Genomic DNA, 24,630 nt, shown 5'->3' with positions numbered 1-24,630 from the left:
TCTCCTCAACAAACTTTAGTGTCATTTCTTATTGTGGGTAGGACTTTATTCTTCTGTTACAAAAGTGTACTTCTTTCCTGATCCTTTGGAAATGTCAACAGCTAGAAATCCTGTTTCTCACAGGAATGTTGTGACTTGACACTTTGTTAGTGTCTACAAAGTGTTTAGAGGTCCTTTCATTAAAGGTGTCCTGGAAGTGATAGGTGCATTGTGATATTGTTAACTAAAGTGATGCACAGGAGAACTAGTGGCTAGATAAGGCTATCATCAACTGCTAAGCCTTCTGTTCCTGCTCTTTGATCTTGCAGGTTTCTAATTCTTCCTGCAGGTTTTAAATTCCCCTTTGCAAAGAATGTGTGTTGCTGAAGTGGTCCAACTGATTTTGGGTCACCAATCCAAACCGTTATTAGGTTTACAATTTCAGTCTTAACCTAGAGCACTGGGTTTTTTTGAATTGCACTCTGGGAGGCTTAACAACATTTAGAAATTACTGCTTTGAGTACAGGACACGACTACTAATAAAAGAACTAGTAGTTAGTCCATCAGTCAAAGTACTCACCCGCACCTCAGAAAAACAATGTCAGATTTAAAACAGTCAGGCATCTTGGTATTGCGGCCAGCCCAGCTGAGGTGTGATGGCTACAGGAAGAGAAGGCTCAGGGAGGCTTCAGCTGTAATCACAGCATTTGTACTCCTGTGGACAGATATGTAAGCATCCTTCAGCATTGCCTCAGGAGGAGGAAGCATCATTCCTCGTGTGTACTCCATACTGAGACATGGGTGCAAGAGTAGCAACCAGTTCATCTCCTACCCCTGTGGTTCTGCTCCCTGAGGAGGCTTTTGTGGCAGTGGCATAAGAAATGACACTCTGTAGGGGTGTCCAAGCTTGTCCTGGGGCCACATGGGCTCCTCTGTCTCTGGTTCAGTGGTGCATAAGTTGCTACCTCTCTGTCTTTGTTCCAGTTTGTCTCTTGGACCAGATGAACTTGGCTTCTGGTGCATTTGAAATGAGGCATGTGGCTTGTCCCTCTTTGGGCTACTTGGTTGGGAGTTAGCAGAAGGAGAGTACACATGGGACCTTTGAGAGGTGGCCTCATTCTTGTACTCACATATCTTGGTCTTTCCAAGATATGTTTTCCTCCTATGAGATGTTATGGGGAGTGTTTTGTGCAGCTAGTAGCAACTCTGTATTTTGATCTTAACCCCCTTGCCTCTGATACAGCATCTGGAAAGAAAAGCTGTAGTGAAGGGCTAAGCTTTGTGGTTGTGTTTCTTAGGTTTGCTTTGGATTGTCTATTTTTTTTAATAAGAAAAATTGTAGTTTTTGAATGACCTGCAGACATTATGTGGGCAAAATTCCTACTTTGAATGGTTCCCAAGATACTCTGCATTGTATATGGCTCCTAATGCCAAACTGAGATTTGTTTTGTTTGCAAAAGAAAATGAATACATCATGATGGGCAATGCATGGCACATAAGTGAAGCTACACAAACAACTGAGGATTTTTGTGTTCTTGTATCTGTCCATGGATAATATTTAGAAAACAAGTCCTTCGAAAACCTTAAGGAATTTTGGCTGCCTTTCAGAAATGGTAGAGTTAAGTCAATAAAATGCTCAGTAGAGATTGTATGTCCCCAAACATATTTTATCTTGACAGGTTATATACTACTGAGAACTGGAGCCATGACTTGAAGCCAAGTTAGGAAAAGAACACTTCTGTTACAGCACTGAATTTGATGGAAATCTGAGGAGGGGAAGGGAGGGAATAATGTATGCTCTGAGAACATGAAATGCAGAAAGCTTCTCTAAGCTGAGCTCCTGTGTTGTATAAATCATTGTAACTCCACTGGCATCAGTAGGTCTTTACTGATTTACATCTCTTGGGCATCTGGTTTGTTTTTTATTTTACACAAACCTAATTGCTCTGATGCATGAAAGGATGGGGTTTCATACTGGTTATACTGATGGGTAGTAGCTTGGAGTCTAAGCAGTAAAGTTTTTCTAATTGATATCATTTGCCTTAAAAAAAAAAAAAATAAAAAAATGGGCAAACAAGGTAATGTCTAGACTCCAAGACCTCTGCCCGAACCAAATGCATACACTTTTTTTTTTCTCTGCACTGATGTGGCTTTATTGCAGTTTGCTCACCAAATAACTTGTTTTTATGGAAGAATATGACTGGAAAAATAAGCATTCTGGGTAGGAGGCAGGGTGTTATTAGAGTTATGTGGCATTAGAACAGATATTTTATTACCCCTTGGGTTCTTCCATCTGAAAGGAACATGAAGAATTAATTCAAATAGGAGGGAGGGTAGAATCTACCTTTTGGTAATGCCTGTTGAATTAAACTCAGTATGTCAAGTCACGCTACTGAATGATTATAACTCTTGGTGTATAGAGACAGAGCAAATTTGTAATTTGAAGGCCAGCTCTTCTTTCCCAGTGAGAGATGTAATGTAAAGGGTGTAGTCTGACACTAGGTGTTGTGTTCATTGATAGGAAGGTGTTCACTCATCTCTTTTTTCAGGATGTGAAATTCCCTTTACAGGTACTACAGGGAAATTATATGCAGGCAGGACAGAATGTGTTTGGGCTACAACAGCTTACTGTCAAGGGCAGGGAAGAGTAACTCTGAAGTGAATTTGGTCCTTTTACCCACCTAGCAGGAAATTAAATGTTTTTGTGTTAAAATATTGAAAGAATTACAGGGGATTTAAATTCACATCCTAGTCATCCTATATGAGCATTAGTAAGACTTCTTAAGAAGGTAGTTCAAAAATTTTGACTCTAAGAGACGCTATTCTCATGGAACTGTTTGGTGCTTTGGGAAATTTTGAGTATTTTAGATCTTGTAAGAAGACACAGTGGACCACTAGTGGTCGGTGACTTAGCCTTTTGCCTGTCCTCTCAGAAGCCTGATTTCTAAAAGGCCTTGAGCACATTTACCACAAGTAGAAGCTGTGCTGTGAATGTTTATCAAACTGAATATCTTAAAAATAAGTATGACCATAACTCACACAGCAGCATATTCTGGCTCAAAATCTTATAGGGTTACATGGAAAAGTTTGTATTCAAAAATTAATTAAATGGTCTTTATACATGTAGATTGAATTTGTTTTCCTTCATAGAAATACCTTGAGAAGATGTGGGTTTGTGCTGCTACTATTAAACCAGATTTTTTTTTTACTGTTATACTTCTTTGATCATAAAGATAAGTTGAAGGCATGTTTATTTTTTCCTCCTTAGATGTTCTCTCCTTGAGGCACCGAACAGTGGTTTGAAGCTGATAGGGATGCAGTTGAAAATGTGGCTGTTGGCTGTGACATGGAGGCAGCTGTTAAGAATTAAAAACCTTTGAGGGCCAGCACTACAGCTGGTATAAGATGCCAACAGATTTTGGTGGCTTTGCAATTTAAGTTCAGTGTTTGGTAAAAATCCCTGTGTTTTCAGTTCTCTCATGTTTTCATTTAAAGTTGTCTGATGATTTACATTTTTGAAGGATTTTGGTCGCTTAGGAAATCACTGGGAAGAAAGGCCATAGGTTAGAAGTGCCTTCTCTATATGCTGCAAGTTTCCCATTAAGTGACCTGAAGAATCGTTAAAGTGCATGTCTTTTCAGCTTTCCCTAAAAGTCTTCCTTTATTCACTTAGGTTCAGTCAGATATATGACGGGGCGTGTGTTGGGGGGAAGTTTGCACATCAGATGAGACTGACCACTGTTAAAGTACTTTTCCCCTATGCAAGAGTAGAAAGCAACACGTATGACTTAGAAATGTATCTGAATTAAGTATCACATATACCCATTCATTTTGGGGGGATGGGAAGGCATCCAAAGCTAGTGCTAACATTACTTACAGGGAGATTGTAACAGGTTGCAAAGCTGTTAGCTTCCACCATCCTTCCTAAACTCAGCTGGTGCTGTGTGGCATGTTGCACACTCTCCGTGTCATGAGGTAAGTACCAGACAGCCTTCTCTTCTTCCTTTCAATATTTATGGAGTGGAAGCAAAACTGGACTAGGCTGAAGCCATTTCACAGGGGCTGGGCCATTTGTCTTGGCATATTAAGACTTGCTGCTAGTTACAGATTGTAGAAACTTCAGCTAAAGCAGGATCAATCCCTTAAGTTCCAGGAGTGCCAGTTATAGAGCACAGCATGTTCAGTAAAGTGTAAGTTATTTTTTTGCTTTATGGAGAAGTTCTAAGTTTGAAATAAAAGAGCTCTCACTACCCAAAGGCCTTATTGAATATATTTTTTTCCCCCCAGCTTCTTCTGATGACTCTGGATCTTGAAAAATATGTCATAATTAATGCATCAAATATTTAATAACTAACATATATTAAAACATACCAGGAGCTTGCAATTACATACTTCTTTTGTATTGTGTTCCTGACCCCTACTTGTGTGGCTCATTTTTAGAGAGATATCTTCTGAATGAGAATACATGATCTAGGGGACTGAATGGCACAGTATGATGCAGAATTGAAAGGTCATATCCAGCTGATGTCAGAGAAATTACCAAAAGTTGTTACTGTCCGACAGCTCCACAGTGCTTTGAGGCATGCAAAGCAATATATTCCAGCAATGTTCAGGAAATGCTTTTCAATTAAGTTCTTAGGACACATTCTTTCACTACACCCATTTATAGTCATTCAAATCACTAGTAAATGGTAGCTCAGAATTTAGTTTTGTTCAGGGAAGCATAATGAAATCTGCATTGTTTAGCCTCTGCCATAACTTTTTCTAAATAGATGACTTCACCTTCAGGTCCATCTATCCAGCAGCTTTCATCAGCACTGAATTCACTCAGTTTGTAATGCTGCAGTAACCTCTGAAGCATGCATGCTCAATGAGGTTGTTTTCAACATTGTTCTGAAAGAGTGAAACCTGTAGTGCTATGAAACAGTAATATAAAGTCAGGCAGGTACCCCAGAGAGAAAAGAGTTTATTATAATGCATGTACTTAAACAGACATGCCTATGGTTGCATGAGACATGACTGGCTGCTTTTCTTTTGAAGCAACTTCCTGTTTTTTCTTTTCACAATGTCATTTGGACTAATTCCTCTAAAAGCGGAACTGTCCATTGTTGGACTAAATTTTGCGCTTCACATTTTTTCTTCTCCCTAGTTCTTGAGAAATTGCATGATGGTGACTGGCAAGGTAAAGAAAATCTAAAGTAAAAAGTTTGCAGTGAATTATTGATATATGATTGGCACAGATTTTTAAAAATTAAAACTGCCACTATGAGCCAGCTGAATGTAGTGCTATTATTCCTGAAAGTACAACTAAAATAATGAACTAGTTTAATTGAAGTGGCATTTTGGGTGTGGAGTCAGAAGTTACACCTCAGCAAAAGCAGACATTATTTTTTTGCTTTCACTGGTAGAAATCCAGGTGCATGTTTTGAAACTCAGGTTACTTTGGACCTGTACTTAAATAAGCAATGGCAGAATATTGGTCCAGATGGTGATGATTAAGTTGCCTATCTCTTCATTTCTCTTATATTCATCCAGTTTATCCTCCCTTTGAAATCCTAGCCACCCAAGAAAGTTTCTGAATGCTGTGATCTGACATATTCTCTTAAAACAATACCTGCAAAGTTATTTTAGATTGCTGATTCCTTGCCACTTTTCCTAGGGTTTTTAGGTTTTCATTCTTTCTGCAATGTTTCTTGAAGCTGGCAAGCCCAACGCAGTAATAAAAAGAAGCAGCTAGTCTTTTGTTCAGTACTTGGTTGTCCTATATCCTCAGATTTCCCACATGGCAGAACATGCTAGAGTTAAGGTGCTCTGATGCTTAGCATAATCATTCATATCCTATTTATTAAAAAATATAATTTAATGGAAGCTTATAAGAAATGCTGGATGTGCTGTGGTGAAATGAAATTCATTTATGTCTAGAAGAAGATAGTCTAAACAGAAGCTTTTATTAGACTGCCCTCCTGCATGGAAAGAACCCAACTACAAGGAAGAATGAAGGGATGTGTTCAGACTTCATACTACTGCAATGACTGACCTTTTCTATGCAGACTGTCAGTAGGGCTGCTCTTTTATAACAACAGTAGTTGTTTTCCTGGTCAAGTAGAAAAATCAGGATCGTGTCTAAGGAAATCGCGTTCTATCAGTTGCAAAGCATCAGCAGATGTCATGAGGTAGATTAGAAAAAATAAATTTGGAAGCCTTTCCAGCCATTTAGCCATTAACTGTTATTGTAAAAAGGCTAGAGATAACTCAAAATGCACATTTTGTTGGGTTCTCTTTCCAAATCTGAAGCAAAAAACAAAAAACCAACAGTCTGTCTAAAGCCTCTTTAATGTAAAATGATTCCCAAGGGAATAGAGAGCTTCTGGTTCTTTTCCATTAACTAACAAGTTAGCATTGAAATGGGAAGTACCTATAAATATCTACTCAGCAAATATGCTGCACATTTATATAGTTAAGAGTGTAGAGGTTAAGAGTATCCAGTTGGCACTGGGAATGCTCCACGTTCTCCAGGCTTACAGCTTCATTATTGAATTTGAAACCTTAGGGAAAAATATAAGTACATATCAAATATTTGCATTTATCTACCCTCTTGCAAAGCCCTTGCAAGAATGATATTTTAAAGATTTCCTCAAGCTTACTTGGTGGTAGTGGAAATTCTGTGGTCTGCCCTGTCTCAAACCTACAAGTTTGGGGGTTTGCTTAGCTGTTACTTATTAAATTTCCAAAATAATGCATCAGAAAAAGAAAAATAGTTAACACACTGGAAGAGAGGCAATCTCCTTACCATGTGCCCTACTGAAAAGAGCTTCTACAGAGTGGGAGGAAAAGTGGGCCTTGAAAGCTTTGTACATAAGATCAATGGTGGGATATATTCCAAGCAACAAAATATACTGGGGATCTATTTCTGTAACACGTAACTCCCATAAACACTCTTCTCTGATATGAAAAGTACCACAGCTCCAGTGGGATTATTCAAGTGAAATAGGTTAGCAGGGGAGGCTTGGCTCTTTCTGATAGTAGTTCTGTTCGGTAATCTTAAAACAGGTCGTCCCTCTGGAATTCAGACGTGGTTTGGGGGAACATGTATCAGACATGCTAGTCTTTCTTGAACAGTTATTATGACAACACTCCAGATCTGGAAACCTCAGGAAAAAGCAAAATGAGGAGCAAAAGTTAAGGTGAGCTACTACTGGGAGATACTACAGCTGCTACTACTTAATATTTAGACAAAAAGCACCGATGATACCAGGATTGGGATGGTAGGGGGGATAGTGAGCAGTGATGAAGATAAGGCAGCTGTACAGCGCAATCTGTATCACTCAATAAAGTGGGTCTATTCAGATGAATTGTTGTAATAGAGCCAAAAGCAAAATTATATAACCAGGAACAAAAAAAAAAAAACAACACAACAGAATGAGGGATTGCATCTTCCGTGTGTGAACAATATAGAAGACTCTAATAAAAATAAATCTTGGTAACCCCTTGGGGAGAGATATTTGCTACTAACAGGCTCTATGATTCTAACAGAGAAAATCCTGTCTAATAACTGTAATCTTAAGCTAGACAAGTAAATTAGATACATATTTTTACACTCAGGATGATGAACCACTGGAAGAATAAGGTGTGGCTGACTCTTCATCTATTGCTGCCATTAACAAAACATGACATCTGCTTTGTGCTGCAGTGCCCCACATTTTTTTTGTCTTCTTTCAGTTCAGTAGCCCTCTCAAGTGTGCTATTTAAAAACTGATTTTGGCCCTATGTGTGTGCTGGGGTCATGAGTCTTAACAGTCAAGTTAAAATCTTTCTGATCATGCCTGGACTGTGAACGTGCTGTAATAAGATTGTTGAGCTTGTTAAATTAAAACCGTGATAAGAATACTTTCTTAAATGATTAATAAACAGTGCTATAGAGTCTGTCTGGAAGAGTTCTCACAGAAGAGTTGTCTGGAGACATCTGGAAAGACAACAAACACACAAAATACAGTGCATGGAAGATATATATATTTACTCTTACAGAAGAAACATGAAGCCTGATATTGTTCTGTTGCAAAATGCTTAGAGGTCCTGTGCATTAAAGAACCAGAGACTGGGAGTGACAGCAAAGTATTCGTTAGAAGTACCTACTGAATGAGTGCTTTCATGAAAATTTTTAGACTGGAATTTGTTGTAGGTTTAACTGTCACATTAAAGACTCACTAGCGTAAATTAGAGAAAGATAACATGATGTGAGACGTGCTGCTCTGCTGCATCTCCACAATGAGAGTAAGCCATTTTAATGACTAATAACGATCTAATCTCTAATTATGAAATGCTTCAGTAGACAGTAGGTACCTCAGTGATATGATAGAAAAAGAAAGCGTCATTTACTACTAACTTTTAATCTATAGCTTATACAGAAGAGAATTAATTCACTTTGAGCCATCTGTGCCTTTCATATTAATTTTGCTTTTTTAGAATTTTAGGAATAAAGTATGCACTTGCAAACTTGTATGCATTTTGCACTATAGACTCAATTATTGACTGCTGATTAAGAGCACAATGTGGGCATGACTTAAAAAACAGAAAACCAAACCCTTTCCTTTTAGAATCTTTATGCACAGCCTAACTTTTCTGCAGAAATCAGGGCAGATACAGTTTTTGGTAGTTTTTTTCATGTGTTATATGGTCAGAAAACGGGGGTGGGTGGAAGGAGGGCTAATTGTGCTGTGTAGGTTTATAATCCCAAGTAACTGGGAAGTTTGCAGAGCAAAGCAGCTGTTGGGGAGGATCAGCAATGTTTCTGGTGTGTATTTTTTTCATTTTGCATACATAAACCTGAGGAGGGCTAAGAGAAATGTGAGACATGGCAGTGGAATTTTGCAAGAGACTGTTGAATTTGGGAGAGGAAAGGTGAGGAAAGAATGAAGATAGCATTAGATCTGCAAGTTTGAGAGAGAGGAAGAAGGGCAAAGACAACAGCAGCTATAGAAAAGACGGGCAGAAACAAAACAGATGGGTGTAGTTTTAAAAGAATCAGTCCGAAAAGATTCTGTGTAAAAGAGGATAGGAAGGAACAAAGAGAAGCTGAGCAGGTGATTGAAATGATACAGTCATGGAGCTGAGATCAGTGCCAGCTCTGGGCACTACTGGAGGCGACAAACTGTAAAGCTGTTGTATTTCTCTTTAGGGATGATGTTATTTAGTATGTTGCAGCCTAGCAGTAGTAATTTTGTTAGCTGTGGCACTGTTGCATCTGGTGTAAAATGTATTCTTCATGTTTAGCATGGATATTTCACATATCTGATAGTAAAAATTATTCTGAGTGGAAAAAAAAAAAAAAAGCCCACCATATTTTAACAGGCAAAAAGAAAGTCATAACATTTTCCAGAACTGGGGAAAAAATAGTGCAAGACACTTACTTGGTGTCAGAGGTGTGTTTTTATATAAATTCCTCTCCCTCTACTACAAAAGTTTTTGGTGATTATACACACTATCTTCCAATTAATCATCAGTCTTTCGGTAATTGAAGTTTCTCTCCTATACTATTCTGCAATCTCCAGTTGATTGCCAGAATGTTATGCCTACATACTTTGGCAGGAGTGAAGTCAATCAGATTTTTTTTAAGTCCAGGACAGCCTTTCCCAGTGGAGTGAGTCAATATTTGAATGTCAGGACTCCCTTTGGTATCAGCTATCCAATTATAACTTCAGTGTGGCATAGCGGGCTTGCATGAAAATTTCGTCTCCAGTTCCTTGCACACACAAGAAGTTGGAACAGTTAGGTTTTGAGTAAGAGAAGTTGGATATCATCAGTCTTGTCCTTTTGTGGCCTTAGCATAACAGAGCTGATCCGCTGTTCAGTGTTATCTGTTGCTGCATGCTTGGTGGATGTATGTAGCATTAAGACTTACTATTATCTTCGACAGCTCTGGTTGTAGTTCTAGTGTTTGTGCAAGCTCAGAAAAAAAATGTTAATCATAACATTCTCTCTACAAAATGACAGGGATTCCAGCTTTTTCTTTCCTTGAAAAGCACTAAAAGACGAACAGGCTAAAATGTTTGATCTCTATGAATCTGGACCAGGTCAGAATGTGGATCTGCCATCACATCAGACTCCAGGAGTCAGTTTTCATCAAAGTGGTTTTTGGTTAAATTGAGGCAGATGATCCCACGTGTAATGTAGAATTTGTCATCTTCTTTGTACCTTCAGAATTTTTTCTTCTATTCTTTGCACAAGAGTTTGAGGCTTGACTTCTTGATAGGACTTCGCAACGTATTTTTAAATGGTTCTCTTGTGACTTGAAGCTATACTTTTAAATGAGTGTCTGTGTAGGCTTCTCTGTTGCATCTTTCATCACCTTTTCTTGATGTCTCCCTGTAAATGTCAAACGCTTCAACGGTTTTCTGACTTCTTGTACCTTCATGCAGGTCTGGTGACCTGGGGTGTTCTGCAAGTCTTGCATAATTCCTTGTCAACACCAGTTGTGCTTTAGACTGGGCCTATTCCTATGTAACACAGATAGGCTAGGAGTGATTTTAACAGGCCCCTTATTCCATGGAATCCCTCTGCCCAAATGCGTCTTGTGTGTTTCACCTGCTGTTGGATCTGACAGTACCAGTGTCCCAGGAAAAAAGAAAAGGGGAATACTAGCCCTTTGTGACTGTTAGTTGGATAACATTTCCAAATAAGTTTCTGGCAGCTTCAAGTGTGGTATTGTCTTGACATCTTTGCAAGACCTATTGCTCTGTTGAAACTTGCAATGCATTCAGGTTTGTTTGGCCATCTTGCTGTGAAATGTCTTTTAATAAGGATTTTTTTCAAGATGATTCTTCTTGAATTCATTTTGTTTGTCTTCCTCCACATTCTTTCAGTAGGCCATCGCACAATGATTGGCAGGACTACCTGAGCAGTAATAGTGTGATAAGATCCACATGATCAGCACTGCTTGGTCTTATGTGACCACTCTTGGCATTTAATGCAAAGTGTTGCTGTCTGTGTGTTCTTTTTGAATCTTATATAGCTGCAAACTTTAACTAGTTATTAATCTGTGGTACTCTGTCAAATTCTCATTCTCGTCATATATTGCCAAGTAATATATACATTTTTGTTGCCATATTTCAGGTTATGTGTCTGGGTCTATGTGTTATATTGCATTGTGGTATATCTTACAGATAGATTGTATTATGTATATCTTTCCAAGATTTGTAGTCTGGTGGAAACAGTATCACAATGTGGATTGATTGGTGGTTTGTTGGGTTGGATGTAATGAATTGAAACTGATCATGTGAGGTAGTGTTCTTCTCTATAGATTTTCAGTAAGGTTTGGCAGTGTTGTCTCAAGTTGAAGTAGTGGGCAAATATTTGTTGGACATGTGGTAAGTGACTGATGCTGTGGTAGCTCCCATTTTTAATGTACATTTAACTATAAGGGATTAAATGGACAGAGTATTAAATGTAAAAGACATGATTTCCCTCTATAGTGGTGGTTTTCAGTTCACATTGGAACTCTACTTGATGTGAACTGGAGTTAAGCCTGGATTAAAATTTAGATGCTAACTGCAGTCCACATGTGTGGAAAAAACCAGAGAAATAAATTCCTTCTTGATAGCTGTTTTTTGCAGAAATGCGCTTTTTTTTGTTGTTGAAGTACTGCTTTAGTGTGGATTTATTTCAATTATCTAATCAGAAGCAGACACTTAACTTCTTAGGCTGTCAAAGGTATTCAGGAATGTATGACAAACTTCAGAGGAATGCATAAGATCTTGCTACACATCTTACCATACATTTTTATAGAAAAGAGTTGATTAAATTTTCTTTCTGCCCAGAAATTACTTTTGGGCTAAATTAAGTATGTGGGATTTCAAGGCTTTTGAGTGTTCTCTTTTTCTGCTTTAGCTTTGTGACTGATTAAAAAGCCAAATGCTTATCTGGATCAAAGAAGTAATAAGCAAAGGGGCATCCTTAGGCCAGTTATCAGCTGAAAACAATCTTAACTGTCACATATCCAAGTTTTAAAGCACATTTTCAACTGAGTTGATGAAGCAACGGCGACTATGTGTAATACTGTTTACTTGCAAAGAAACTTCCAAGGGGAAAGAAGTGCTGTTTCCTAGTGCATGTTTCTGCAGGTATGGGTTTGTTGGGGAACAAAATGATTGTAGCACCCTTGCGAGTCCTGCCTGGTGTGGCATGTGGTCCCAGTCAGATGAGACACCAGTTTCCTTTTTACAGAACAGCCTTCTTCTCTGCCTCCAAATTGGGAATGCAGCTTATTCTTGGGTTAATTCCTGTGGACACTTAATTTATGTTCACTCTCCAGGAGGGAAAATTAAAAAGAGCTCTAGTTACCTAAATATACAACATTCAAGTATGTTTGCAGGGGTAATATTTCAAGTTATTAGCCTCAGCAACTTAGATAAGAACATGTACTTTCCTACAAAAGACACGGCACATGTCTTAATACCTGACACAGAGTAACTCTGTGTGATAAAGTACCTAGATAGCTCACCAAAGGGGTGAATTAGAAATGCCTGGGAAGATATATGGTATCATTAGTAAAACATACAAATTTGATGTGTGACATTAAAATCTCTAAGGTGGCAGCAGCAGTATTGTACTACTAAAGCTGCATAAATATTTTGCTTCCCTCCAGATGCAACAACAAAGAAATCTCAGAGAAAGTGTTATCTAATGTTATCTATCTGCCTGCGATTAGTGTCACCTATCTGCCTGTGATTTGGCAAACCTACCACTCCCTTCAAGTTTTCCTGTGTATCCTCTGGTGAATGACTAGGATTCAAATTTTTGAAATCTGTGGCTGGTGACCATAATGATTGTGGCATTTGGGGTGTAACTGAACACAAGAATTGTGCCTTTTCTTGACAGTTAGGGATCTCGGTACCTGAGAATGTTAACACTGTGCTAGGTGGCTTTGTGGCACACTTCATCTCCAATGGCTGCATGATCAGGGGGATGAGAGTGCTGCTGCATCCTCTCTGGCTGAGTCCTTTGCTGTTTTATAGTGACTACTGCTGCTGTGGATTACTCATGTTCTTTTTGTCATGCCTGGTCACGTTCTGTCTTGTAAGCACATAGTGTAGGCCAGCAGTGGTGCATCCTCGTTGAACCATGGCCCAATCCTGTACCTCCTGCCAACAACTTATTTTTGAAAAGATATCTTTTCTACAATGTAGAGAAGGAGTTAGTGGTCTATGGCTGTAGTTCCCATTTGTTGAGAGCCAATGTGAAAGTCAGCAGCCAGTCCCTACTGTCTTTAAAGCAAAGAAGTAAGAAAAACTGTCATGATGCCTTGAATATGGAAACTTTGAGGAATAGTTTAGTTGCCAAGCAGAGAAAGCAGGTTTCTCTTGAGCAGATCATCAGTGTGTAATAAACTGAGATGCAATTATCTGTTGAAATTGGTTTTTTTTTTCCTCTTTGAATCAACAGTTAGCATTTATATAGAAGTAGAGGTTTTGTTGTTTTTAAGGTAAGGCAGTTTAAATACAACATACTGGTCATTTGGGGAAAGTAGGTGCTATGGTGGGTGTGCAGCATATTGAAGAGCTTTGTTGAAACAGCTGGTAAATGCACCCAGAAAACTGGAAGTTAAAGTTAAAGCTGACCAGTCCCTTTCAAGCAAACGGTTAGTTTGCTGAGGGTAAAAAACCTAAAAAAATAATAAAATGCTACTTATAATAAGAAAGAATAATCTTCTGGCATTCAAACACTGAGTTATTTTACATTTGGTGAAATGTCACTAATAATATATTCCCTGTAAAAGCATTTGTCATCTAAAATGCCTCAAAGATCTTTACAAAAGTGAATTTTGTACCAAACCTCATTGAAAGTGTGATTCAGATTACACAGAAGAGACTGAGACATAGTTAGCCTGAGGATATTGTCTTAATTTAGACATGAAATGGAAAAGGAAAAGCTAGAAACCTAATTTAGGACTAGTAGGCTGGTTAAATGACAACCTTTTTTTTTTTCAGCTGGGGAAAAAAAAAAACTACACCACCTTAATATAAGCATCTGTTGCGTACAGAAAGGATACAGAGAAATTGACAAATATCAGAAATGCTGACTTTGCACAATTCTGATGTGTTTTTCATTTTTTATGAGGAAAGTTGACCAGAAACAGCTCCATGGTACATAACCCTTTTTGCTTAGGGATTTGTAAGTTCCATTTTATTGTTTAAGGCATATTTTTTTTTTAATCTTATAGTCTAAAATAGAACAAAACCTCACTTTTATTATGTGTAAGCTTATATTTTACATTTATTTTCGTAACTTCCAATGTAAAGAATCCCTCCAAGGAGCTGTAGCTGGGTTAACAGAGCAGGAGTCTGAGGCTCCATGGAGTATGGAAGACCTTTATCTGCGTTCCATAGCATGGATGGTCCTGGCTGCTTTACAGAAACAAATATGTAAGGGTGTAATTTGGCAGCACTTGCTCTCAGTAGTCGCAAGATGAAAGGTTTGATGGAAGGTCTTCAGTGAGTTTTGGATGAGATTGTGAAATAGTTTGCCTATGAAATATTACAGAATTTAAATTCAAAAATAGATTTTATTTGAGACCAAGCCTTTTATGTAAAAAAAACCACCACCACCTTCCAAAATGTGGTTGATATAAATGTTCATGATTACTTTAAAAGCAAGAAATGAAACTATTCTAGTGATTTCTTAGAAAAGTGAAAGTTAGCATGTAAGAAAGAAATGCTGAGTTTTTGGCCCTGTTGAAATTGATGATGAAGCTTCTCTCCTATCCAGTTGTAGTCCATTCTCAGATTTGGCAGTCTCACTGATTTTTGGCTGTTGACTGTTTTTAGCAATAATCTCTGACCGTAATATGCTAGCTTTCTGTATGCCTCGTACTCTAGGCTACTAGAAGTCTGTAAATCCTTTACAAATGTTTAGTGCATAAAGACAGAACATTTCATTTCACATCCTAGTATGTCTGATGCACTTCAGATTTATTCCAATTGAATGCAGTGTCAATCAGTGCATCAGACAGTAATTCTAATGCATAACCATTTCAGACCTACTTATTTTGCCTTGTCACTGTTGGCAGATTTGAGAAATTGTGATGATTTAGTCAAAAGTCACCATTCTTCTGCAGTAAAATGGGCCAGTTGCACAAAAGCCCCATAAAAATCTTGACCCCACCAGAAGGAATGTGCATAACTGAAAGATCATGAACAGTCTTGTTAAATTCACATTTTATACTGACATGGACAGTCATGGGATGTGAAACAACAGTCTGGCTCTTGCAGGACTCACAGGTCTGTTTGCACTTTTGTATTTCTCCTTACTTAATTTGGCAAGTGGCCATTCTTTCTGTCAAAGAGGCCAAAACAAATGTCTGTTTTTTTCAAAGTTATTTTTGAAATGCCTTGTTTCTTGGATGTCCGATTAGGATATTTTAGACCTGGCTGTCATTACCCTGGAAATCAAATGCCGTTACAGCAGCTTAACACAGGCAGCCAAAATCATTGAAAACCATCTAAACATACTCAGGTTTTGTTCAATGGCACAAACCAGCAAGGCACTAATTATAAGCTTAATACCAGATTCATATCTCCTCTCTTACATATCAGCTTTTAATAAAAATCAAAAAGTGTGTCCTTTAAAGATCTAATGATGAGGTCTATTGTGTTCTCCTTTCTGTTGTCCTCACATCCATGCACCTTTTTCTATATCAGAAATTTGTTTCTGTTCTTGGGTGGTTTCCTCTTTTATGTGTATATATAACAAACCAAATAACGAAACACTGTGTACTATACTTATCTGACATTCAAAGAAGACAGGAATTGAATTCTGTGGGAGCCTGAGCTGCAGGATTTAGTGCACCATAACAAACTTGGTTGTGTTCTTCCCCCCACTGCCCAGTAATTCCACCCAGTATTTCCACTGGGTGGAAGCATCTTATTTGGTCTAAATTTCATTAGCATTGTCAGGACCCTAATGAACTCACTCACTGGAGAGAGTTTAGAGAAGGGCAACAAAGCTGTTGAGGGGCCTGGAGCACAAGTCTGATGAGGAGTGGCTGAGGGAACTGGGGCTGTTTAGCCTGGAGAAAAGGAGGCTGAGGGGAGACCTCATTGCTGTCTACCTGAAAGGAGGTTGTAGCATGGAGGGTGTTGGTCTCTTCTCCCAAGTAACAAGTGACAGGACAAGAGGAAATGGCCTCAACTTGTGCCAGGGGAGGTTTAGATTAGATATTAGGAAAAATTTCTTCATGGAAAGGGTTGTTGGGCATTGGAACAGGCTGCCCAGGGAAGTGGTTGAGTGACCATCCCTGGAGGCATTTAAAAGATCCATAGATGAGTTTCTTAAGGACATGGTTTAGTGACAGTGTTAGGTTAATGATTGGACTCAAGGATCTTCAGGGTCTCTTCCAACCAAAATCATTCTATGAAAGAAGGTGCTGTGAGCTCAGGTCTTTCTGATGCTAGCAATGTGGATCACTGGATGACCCATGAGCAACATCATTCTATTCAATGGAGGAGACTCTCAGCAGCTCATTCATTTATTTTTGGTTTTGTTTTGTTTTGTTTTTTTATTTATGCTGGTTCTCAAAGGTCAGGCTTGGATTATTCATTATTTGTCACAGATCTGACAACATAGTCTCTTCCTGCATTTTAAAACAGAGGTCTTTCTTTGAATACATTGCAGAAATACTGAGAAAAATGTTTTTGGAACAATGTTTTGCTTTATCTGGTCTTGGCATAAAAATATGAAACTGAACAACTTTAATTAGAATTATTTGTTGGGGAACTGACAAAACAGCGATTTGTTTGAGATATTATGTCAAACTGTCTCTCAGTCTCAAAGCAAGTGTTATGATGAATGTCTTTGGGTTTAGAGAATTTCCTGTAGACTGATGCCAATTTATCTCACTTTGGACTCTGGTAGGTCATCTTTCCTAGACTCAGGTTATCTACCTGCAGAGAAGAAACCATTATTCTCAATAACTTTCAACCCTGTGTTAGCCATAAGATGTTGAATAGCTTTCTTATTTATTTATAAAGCCATCTTTTAAGGATACTTTCCTTCTATAGTGTGAAATAACATTAAGGTCAAGCTGTCAGGCATTGCTTTTTCTGTGTTGATCTCAAAGTTCTTCGTGACGTAGCTTGGCACTGTTTTCCCTTTTGTCAGTCTGAGAAACTGAAGCCCAAAAAAGAAAAGTGACTCCTGCAACAGCACCAGGTCTGGAGTTGATGCCAGTCAAGTATTTTGTCCACTATGTCATGCTGTGTTTTGAAGGACACTAATCTCACAGGCTAACTACTAGCAAACATGTTACTAAAACTGTTGCAATATTATTTATCAAGGAGATGGATGTGATATGAAAACAGGAAAGATACTTTTTACAATAGTCCATGGCATCACAGAGCCATAGCAAATGGCATAAATTTTGAAAAATCCAGCAAAGTGTGGAATTAGATTAACTTTTTAAGAGGTTGGAGTAATAGCATAACTGATGCTCTGTCACATGACATTGTAGTATGCATAAATGAGCCAGACAACTATGCTATATTAACCCACATTTGACATTCCTATCAGTAAATCTGCACAAAGGGCTCCATATCCATATCTTCTGTGGTACTATCATTAAATCTCCTTTTTTTTCCTTTTTTTTTTTTTTTTTAACTGCCTTAGAATTTCATTATTAACCATTAGTGAAGTGATGTAATAATGGACCTATGGAATCTTAAAAGTGTCTTAAGATCCATGAAATAAAGTAGACTCCTACCAAATAAAAAAGGTAGTACTAGGAAAAAAAAAGGTGCTGCATCTTTTTCAAATGGTCCATTCATTTTTCCCCAAACATGTTTCAACTAAAATGTCTCAGAATAAACGTGCTTTAGTAGATCTGTTTGCCAATAAATGTCGTCTCTCTTTTCTTCCCTCCCCTATTCCAAAGACACTATTTGCTGGTTCATTTAAATACAAAATATCTGTTATATGCTGCCTTCTTTTGCATGAAGAGTGTTTGAGTTGCTTCTCGTTGCTGTAGGAGCCTGCCTTTGGATTTTTCCTGGAATTGTGGGATTCTGTGCGAGAGACTTTCTCACCTTTAGATTCTGAGAGCTCCCAATGTTTTGTTAATAAGTTATGTGAACTGTACCAGTCTGAAATAAACACAGTGAAATTTGCATCTTTGAGAATCTCCCCAGTTCATAAAGGAGGGTATGATTTACATTGTAGCCACTGGTAAAAAACAATAAAAGCCTTAAACTCGCAAAATGTACCTTTAACTATATGGGAAGTCATTCAGGGAGGTTCTAGATCCTTTGTGAAATATATAGCTGGCACAGAATCATGCTTCCATCGTAAATTGAAGGCTGTGCTTCAAAAGCAGCAGACCTTCAGCAGCTGAACAATAAAAGAATTGCCTGCTTTTGATTTTTAGTCTATAGAAAGCCATGTGCATGTGTTTTCTGGAAGTGTTACAGAAGCTATCCTGCTGGAGTTGGTGTTTAGCAGTGGTGTTTTAGCTCACTAGAGGTTGAAAAGCAAGATGGGGGATACTCCCAGGAGTGCAGGATGCTGGTGGGATGTCACAGGGTGTCATCTCCCTGTAGGGAGATGCTGGCCCGCAGTCCTTCCTTGCACTGTGCAAGGATGTGCCAAAGAATGGACCATTGGGCAAAGGAGTGTGTCCTGCATGCTGATGCTTGGCTGTTAGGATCGACCAGGAGCTATGCTTAAGAAAAATGACTCATTGCTGGCTCCCCCACTGCAATGTGTGGTCATGAGTTGAGGGTCACAGTGGTCTCAGCCAGACTGTGAACATCCATTAATACTCTGTCTTCAGTATGCTCACTGCCATATCTTCTTGACTAGCTGTTCTCCTCATCCTGGAGCAACACATTGCAAGGCTTTGCCATCAGTTTGCTGCCTTATCTTGGGATGCGCTTTTATCTTTAGATGTGTGGCTTTGACAGCTTTGTGACAGTTTTATGCCTTTATGTTGCTGACACAGCCTTTAGTCCCATCCAGCCTGTCCTAAAGCTATGCTATCAACACAACACTTCTTAATTTTAAGTATTTGATGCTCGGTGCATTCCCCATTTGTAGAACTATAATTGTCCTACTGATGCCTGTAAGACGACCTTTGTTTCAAAAGCCTTGTATTTTTATGAACAAAGGTTAAATTTCAGCACTGTAGCAAAGTCTCAGACTAGGCAAAATGTTGTTTGTATTTTATTCCTTACATGAGAAAAATCGAAACTCCAGAGAATTAACAACTATGAGTTTTATAATATAGACTACCAGTGGTCAGTTTAAATGTACAGGGAGCACTCATTTGGTCTGCCAGTGTGTACCAAAGCAGGAATAACCCCAGGAAGTGAGCTGGAGTATGGGTGGGGTGTCCAGCGTGGTGTGTCTGGGTGTTAGAGACCCTTCAGAGCAGATGATGCTTTAGATTCCGCTCTTCCTTCTTGAGCCTGATGACAAGCTTGTCAAAAACAGCTTTGCACATCTAAATAACAGAACCAAACAAAACCTCCCTCCCACAAACCTTTGTCTCTTTGCAGTTTTCTTTCAGCTGTAAATTCACTGCTGATATTGGCTTAGGAATTGGTTGGCTGCCAAATACAGTTGTCCCACAAAAATGAACAGAATCTCTCTTTCAGTCTCCTATAAAGAAAAACATGAAACAACAATGTCAGGAGAAAAAATGTGTCAAATAGGACATGAACTTCTTCAGAGTAAATACATGCAAGACTTAAAGGATCCTCAAAAAACCCCATTTTTTTCTAAAATGTCAATGTTTCTGTTGATGATTGATACCAGAATTGACAGAGTCAGAAGGATAGATGGGTGGGTGGTGGGAGTCTTAACCAAAAATGTCTGATCAGAGACTTTAAAACAGGGTTCTGCCTACACATGCAGTATTTGTGCATATGCTCTATGCTGTGTTTTTGTAGGTTGACAAGAAAACAACATATAACCTGCATTTTTTTTTCTGTTGTATAATTGAACATCACATGTTGAGTTCCCATCAAATTATTGTTAACACTAATTGTCAGAAATTCAGCTTCATGTAAAAAAAGAGAAAAAGCTGTACTTTGAGCAAGTTTATGACTAACTGCGCTTTTTCACATCAGTGGTGAAAATATTGTGAAAATATTGTGCTACTCTAGTTCAAGTAACAGGCAAAACTGCTCTAGGTCTCTGCTGTTAGAGGAGAAATTAAAGGACTTATTTTAATAGGCGAGATAAAAGGATAAAAGTGTAAAAGAAGTTACCTTGTTGTGGCAGGCAGAATTATTGTTTTGCTGTTTTAACTGTATCCCTTTAACCAGTCTCATATATATACATATATATAATTATTTTTTATATATATATAAAACTTATTATTTTATGGATATATATAATGCTTGTGAAAAGTGACATCTTAAAGGAGATTTTCAAAAGCACGTGAGAAGTCTATAAGCTGCAACCTATTACACCTTTCTGTCACATTTCTGTCTTCAGCCTGGTCATCTGGTGGAGTTGGGAATTTTCATGTGAAGATGACTACCCTATTAAGCATTTCAGGTGTGGTTGTGTGCACGTGTGATTTTGGATTGTGGGTTGCTTCCTGTTAGGATATCAAAAAGGAGCTCCTGTCTGTGACTGGTGGCAGTTTTCATGTTGTCTCTTGAGGTGATCATAGGTGGAAGACGGTGTTGCTGGTTGCACTGAAAGATATTTCTGCCATTTGTCTCCTCTAAAATGTCTGCAGCCCGGATCCACTTGGGTTGTAATGTCTTTTGATCTCAGTAGTTGAATTAAACCAGGCCAAGTAATCCCTGGGAACTTCTGCAGCCAGAATTGTTGGAAAGCAGGGTAATTCAGCACATATAATGCTTTCCTCTGAATCAGTGCCATGCCTGATATGGTTTCAATGAGTTGCTTGGCTGTTGTTCACACCTTCTGCTTTGATAGCCCTGAGCCAGGGCTCCAAAAATGTTCAGAAATCAAAGTTTGATTTCTATAAGTATTTAAATGTTTGTGCCATGTTGGGGGGAGTTGTCCTCAGCATTTTGACCAAACAAAACTTCAAAGGGTATGGAATTTTATGAGTGTGGTAATAAAGTAAGGCATTTGCCTTCCTTATTTGATTTATAGAAAAGAGGATCAAGCCCCTTCCAGGAGAATGGAAGTAGGTGGCCCTTGGTGCCATTGTTTTTGTTTGTTAATGCAGGCTCTACCATCCAAGTGTTCCCACATTTAATATCACAGAACATACCCAGTAGGATGGCTCTGCTATGAGAGACTGCTGTGCCTCAACCCAATTTCCAGTTGACGTGTAACATCCTGACACTATTACTTATTGATGAGGGAAGAGACCAGTGCATATGCCCCCATCTTTGTGAAACACGATGTATGCGAAGACCACCAAAGACCACCAAGCTCATCATCCTCGGAGCTCAAGTCTGATTCTACAGCTCTTGTGCTCACATCACCTGAGCTGACCTCATATCAAATAAGCAGCAGCGTAACTGTAAATGAGATCTCATGTTCATTCATATTACCAAAATGACCTAAACCATTAAAAAGTTGTGCTCTAAGCTGGTCTGGACTCCAGGTTTTAAAGACTAGCTCAGAAAACTTAGAAACTTTTTGTAGTATACCATTCGTTTTAATTTGAGGAAGGGGAGAGATAGACAATGTATACTTGGCTGTTTTCTTGACCTGCAAAGAATCATGGTGCTATACCATGTTTACATAAAGCTTGCTCCAGGATGCAAGAGTAACCCATAGAATCCAGCTTGCTTATTGTAGTGGTAAAGCTAAATTGAAGGGAAAGAATTTATCCAGAATATTAGACCGATGCCTTGTGAACTAAACTGTAATTACTTTCTTTTCAAAAATGATCATTTTCCCCTTCCTACAGAGAACAGAATTTCATCTTGGAAAAGAGCAATGGAAAAACATGCTGTAGTTTGCTTATAAAAATGTAAATGATCTGATTCTCTGTTTAAAAGTAGTTATCTCTAGCTATTAAAATTCTGAAAGAAATATAGTACTGACAACTTGAGGAGGAAGAGAAACCTTTATTTCCACAACTCTTTGGATTTGGTACCCATACCTCCATTTCCCCAACCTGGCAATCAATATATATTCATAAGAAAATATAATGATGAGATGATCTATAGGAAAGACAAAAGAAATAAAAACATAGATCCATTTTTATAACACTTTGGCCTCCTTTATGAAAGTGCAAGATAATTAAGTCTCAGCTTTTCTTTACGTGTGGCATCCAGAGATTGCTTGAGTATGAACAAAATGGATTAGTTTTCTTCAGTCTTCTTAGTTGTTAATGTCCCTTGACTTTGGTATTTTGCAAGCCATATGACATAAAACAATATAAAAACATATCAACAGAGGATAAAACACTCCTCTGGCTCAAATCCTGCCAAGTCATTCGCGTTCATTCATTTCCTAGTCACATTCCATATATGTTTCATTATTGCTTTCTCTTAGGACAGAATTCAGGTTTTGATAGCTTTGAGGACACAAATGCACACTTTGTACATTGAAAACGTCATCGCAACTAGGAAATAAATGTTGTAAAATATGTTAATGAATTTTGTTTCAATGAGGAATTCTTGAAGACGTGTGGCATAATGGATTTTTTTTTTTTCCTTTGGTACTGTGCTTTGGACTACAGTATAAAACTAGTCCACGAAAGAAAAACGTCCTTTGTCAGGTATATGTGTGTGCATGTATGTTTTGGCTCTGCCTCAACAAATGTGTGCCTAACTTCAAGTATGTGCATAATCTTGTTTGGTTAGTGAGGAGCCTGCTTAAGTACCTTGTGAATGTGAGCACTTAAGAATTACTTCATGTTAAGGTATCACAGGAAACAAGGCTAAAGGAAAGCCTTTAGAATGGAAATTAGATGTTCTTCTGATTAAGACTGATGTCCACCTTTGATGGAGCTTTATCTCTGACATGTCTCAGCAGTCAGGAAGTTACAGAATTTAATGCTGTTTATTATAATGCACCTTTGAATTTTTGTTTTTGTGCTGGTTTGACTAAAAATGGGTTATTTTCTTCATGGAGTTAGAAACCTTTCTTTTCCATAGCTAGCATGCTCATTATTTGGACTTAGTTTGCAAACAAGAAGATAACACCCCAGCACAGAGCTAATGTTTTAATTGCTCTGCCCACAGGTATGAGGCAGCGAGGCAGAGGATGGGGCAGAGCTTGACTGACATCCAGACTGATCAATGAGAGTACTCCATCCCATTAGTGTCATGCTTCGTATTTCAGAGTTGGCAGTTGGGATCTTCCTCTTCCGGGCACAGCCAGGAGAGTTTAGATTGGGAGTTTTAGTCTGGCTTTTTACCATTTTGCAGTAGCCTCTGAGCCTTTCTGTCTTTTTCCTCTCTTTTCTCTCTCTGGGATCGGCTGTGGGACCAGGTGCCATTTCCTGGGACTGGCTGCTCAGCGTGTTCACGAGGAGTTGCCCTGAGTAACTTTTATTTATATTTATATATATATACACACTAGTAGTGTATCAGTATTTTGTTATTTTATTGAATTGTGTTTATCTTGATCCAAGTTTATTCCTTCCCTTTCAATTCTCTCCCCTGGTTGGGGGGGGGGGGGGGGTAAGGTAGGGGAGGGGGCGAGTTAGTGGCTATTGTGGTTGTTTGCTAGCTCAGGTTAAACCACGACAGTTTTCCTCATCATATATAAATGATTTTTTTTTTTTTTCATGGCTACAGTAAGGTATGTAAAGTGAACAGTGTAAAAGGTGAACTCCTACTTGAAAGAACTGAATCGCCTCATGTAGCTACGTGACTCCTGCATGGCACGTTAATAATTGAATTTTATTAATGACTGGAGTAGTTTTGCATTTTATTGATGTAAGGATAGATCTAGATTTTTTTTCTCTGAATTAGAACATTCAACTGCTGTTGACTTTACTGAGAGTTTTACTGAGGCTGAGGTAGTCTGGAAACCTGGCCTCTGCAATGCTCAGAGGGAATCTGTATTCCTTGCACCAGATCTCCTGGATTTGGCAAACTTCAGAAAAAGTGGATCTCTTCAGCACTTATTGCAGTGAAGTCTTATGAAGGTCCAGAGTAGAGTTTCCTGTAGGAACTACCACTTTGGATGGACACAGCTGTGATTTTTCATCTTGGTAGTTCATAAATAAACAAAGACGCCTCTTGGTTTTGTAAAACAACAGGGTACAAGTTGTGTTTAGCCATGGTGGAGCACATTACTGTATGTACTGTGGAGAGTTTGATTCCTCCATCATCCCATCACATGCTGTCTTTATAAGACCTCGCTTGGCAGGCAGTATAAAATTAAAACAAATCCTTCCAAATTCCCTAACATAAGGAACCCCTTTCCGCTAAACTGCTGCCTAGGAATTTAGAAGAAATGGTTGAAAAATACAGTGTCATTTGCAAAAGCATGATCTATTTTTTTCCAGAGCTTTGTCAAATCTCCTGCTCAAGATAGTTAGTCTAATGAATACTCTTAAACACATCTGTCAATTGTGTTGTTTAGGTGGAGAATAGGAAAGGTAAATTGTGTATTTGTCTAATTAAAGGCTGATTGTGAAGCCAGTTCATTTTTGAGAGATCTTTCTTCACCTGGTTTAACAGATAAATATAATGTCTCTGGACTTTGTGATAACAA

General features: G+C 38.4%; 1 protein-coding gene across 3 annotated transcripts in view; it reads left to right on the top strand.

The window, feature by feature from the left end:
• Positions 1–24,630, top strand: part of CALD1 (caldesmon 1) — a 209,818-nt gene that overhangs the window by 16,347 nt on the left and 168,841 nt on the right. The gene's annotated exons all lie outside the window — the stretch shown is intronic.

The sequence above is a fragment of the Streptopelia decaocto genome, assembly GCF_964273445.1.
Source record: "Streptopelia decaocto genome assembly, chromosome: 1".
NCBI classification, from domain to species: domain Eukaryota; kingdom Metazoa; phylum Chordata; class Aves; order Columbiformes; family Columbidae; genus Streptopelia; species Streptopelia decaocto.
Note: the sequence above shows the minus strand (reverse complement) of the source record. Positions and strands in the feature narration are given on the sequence as shown.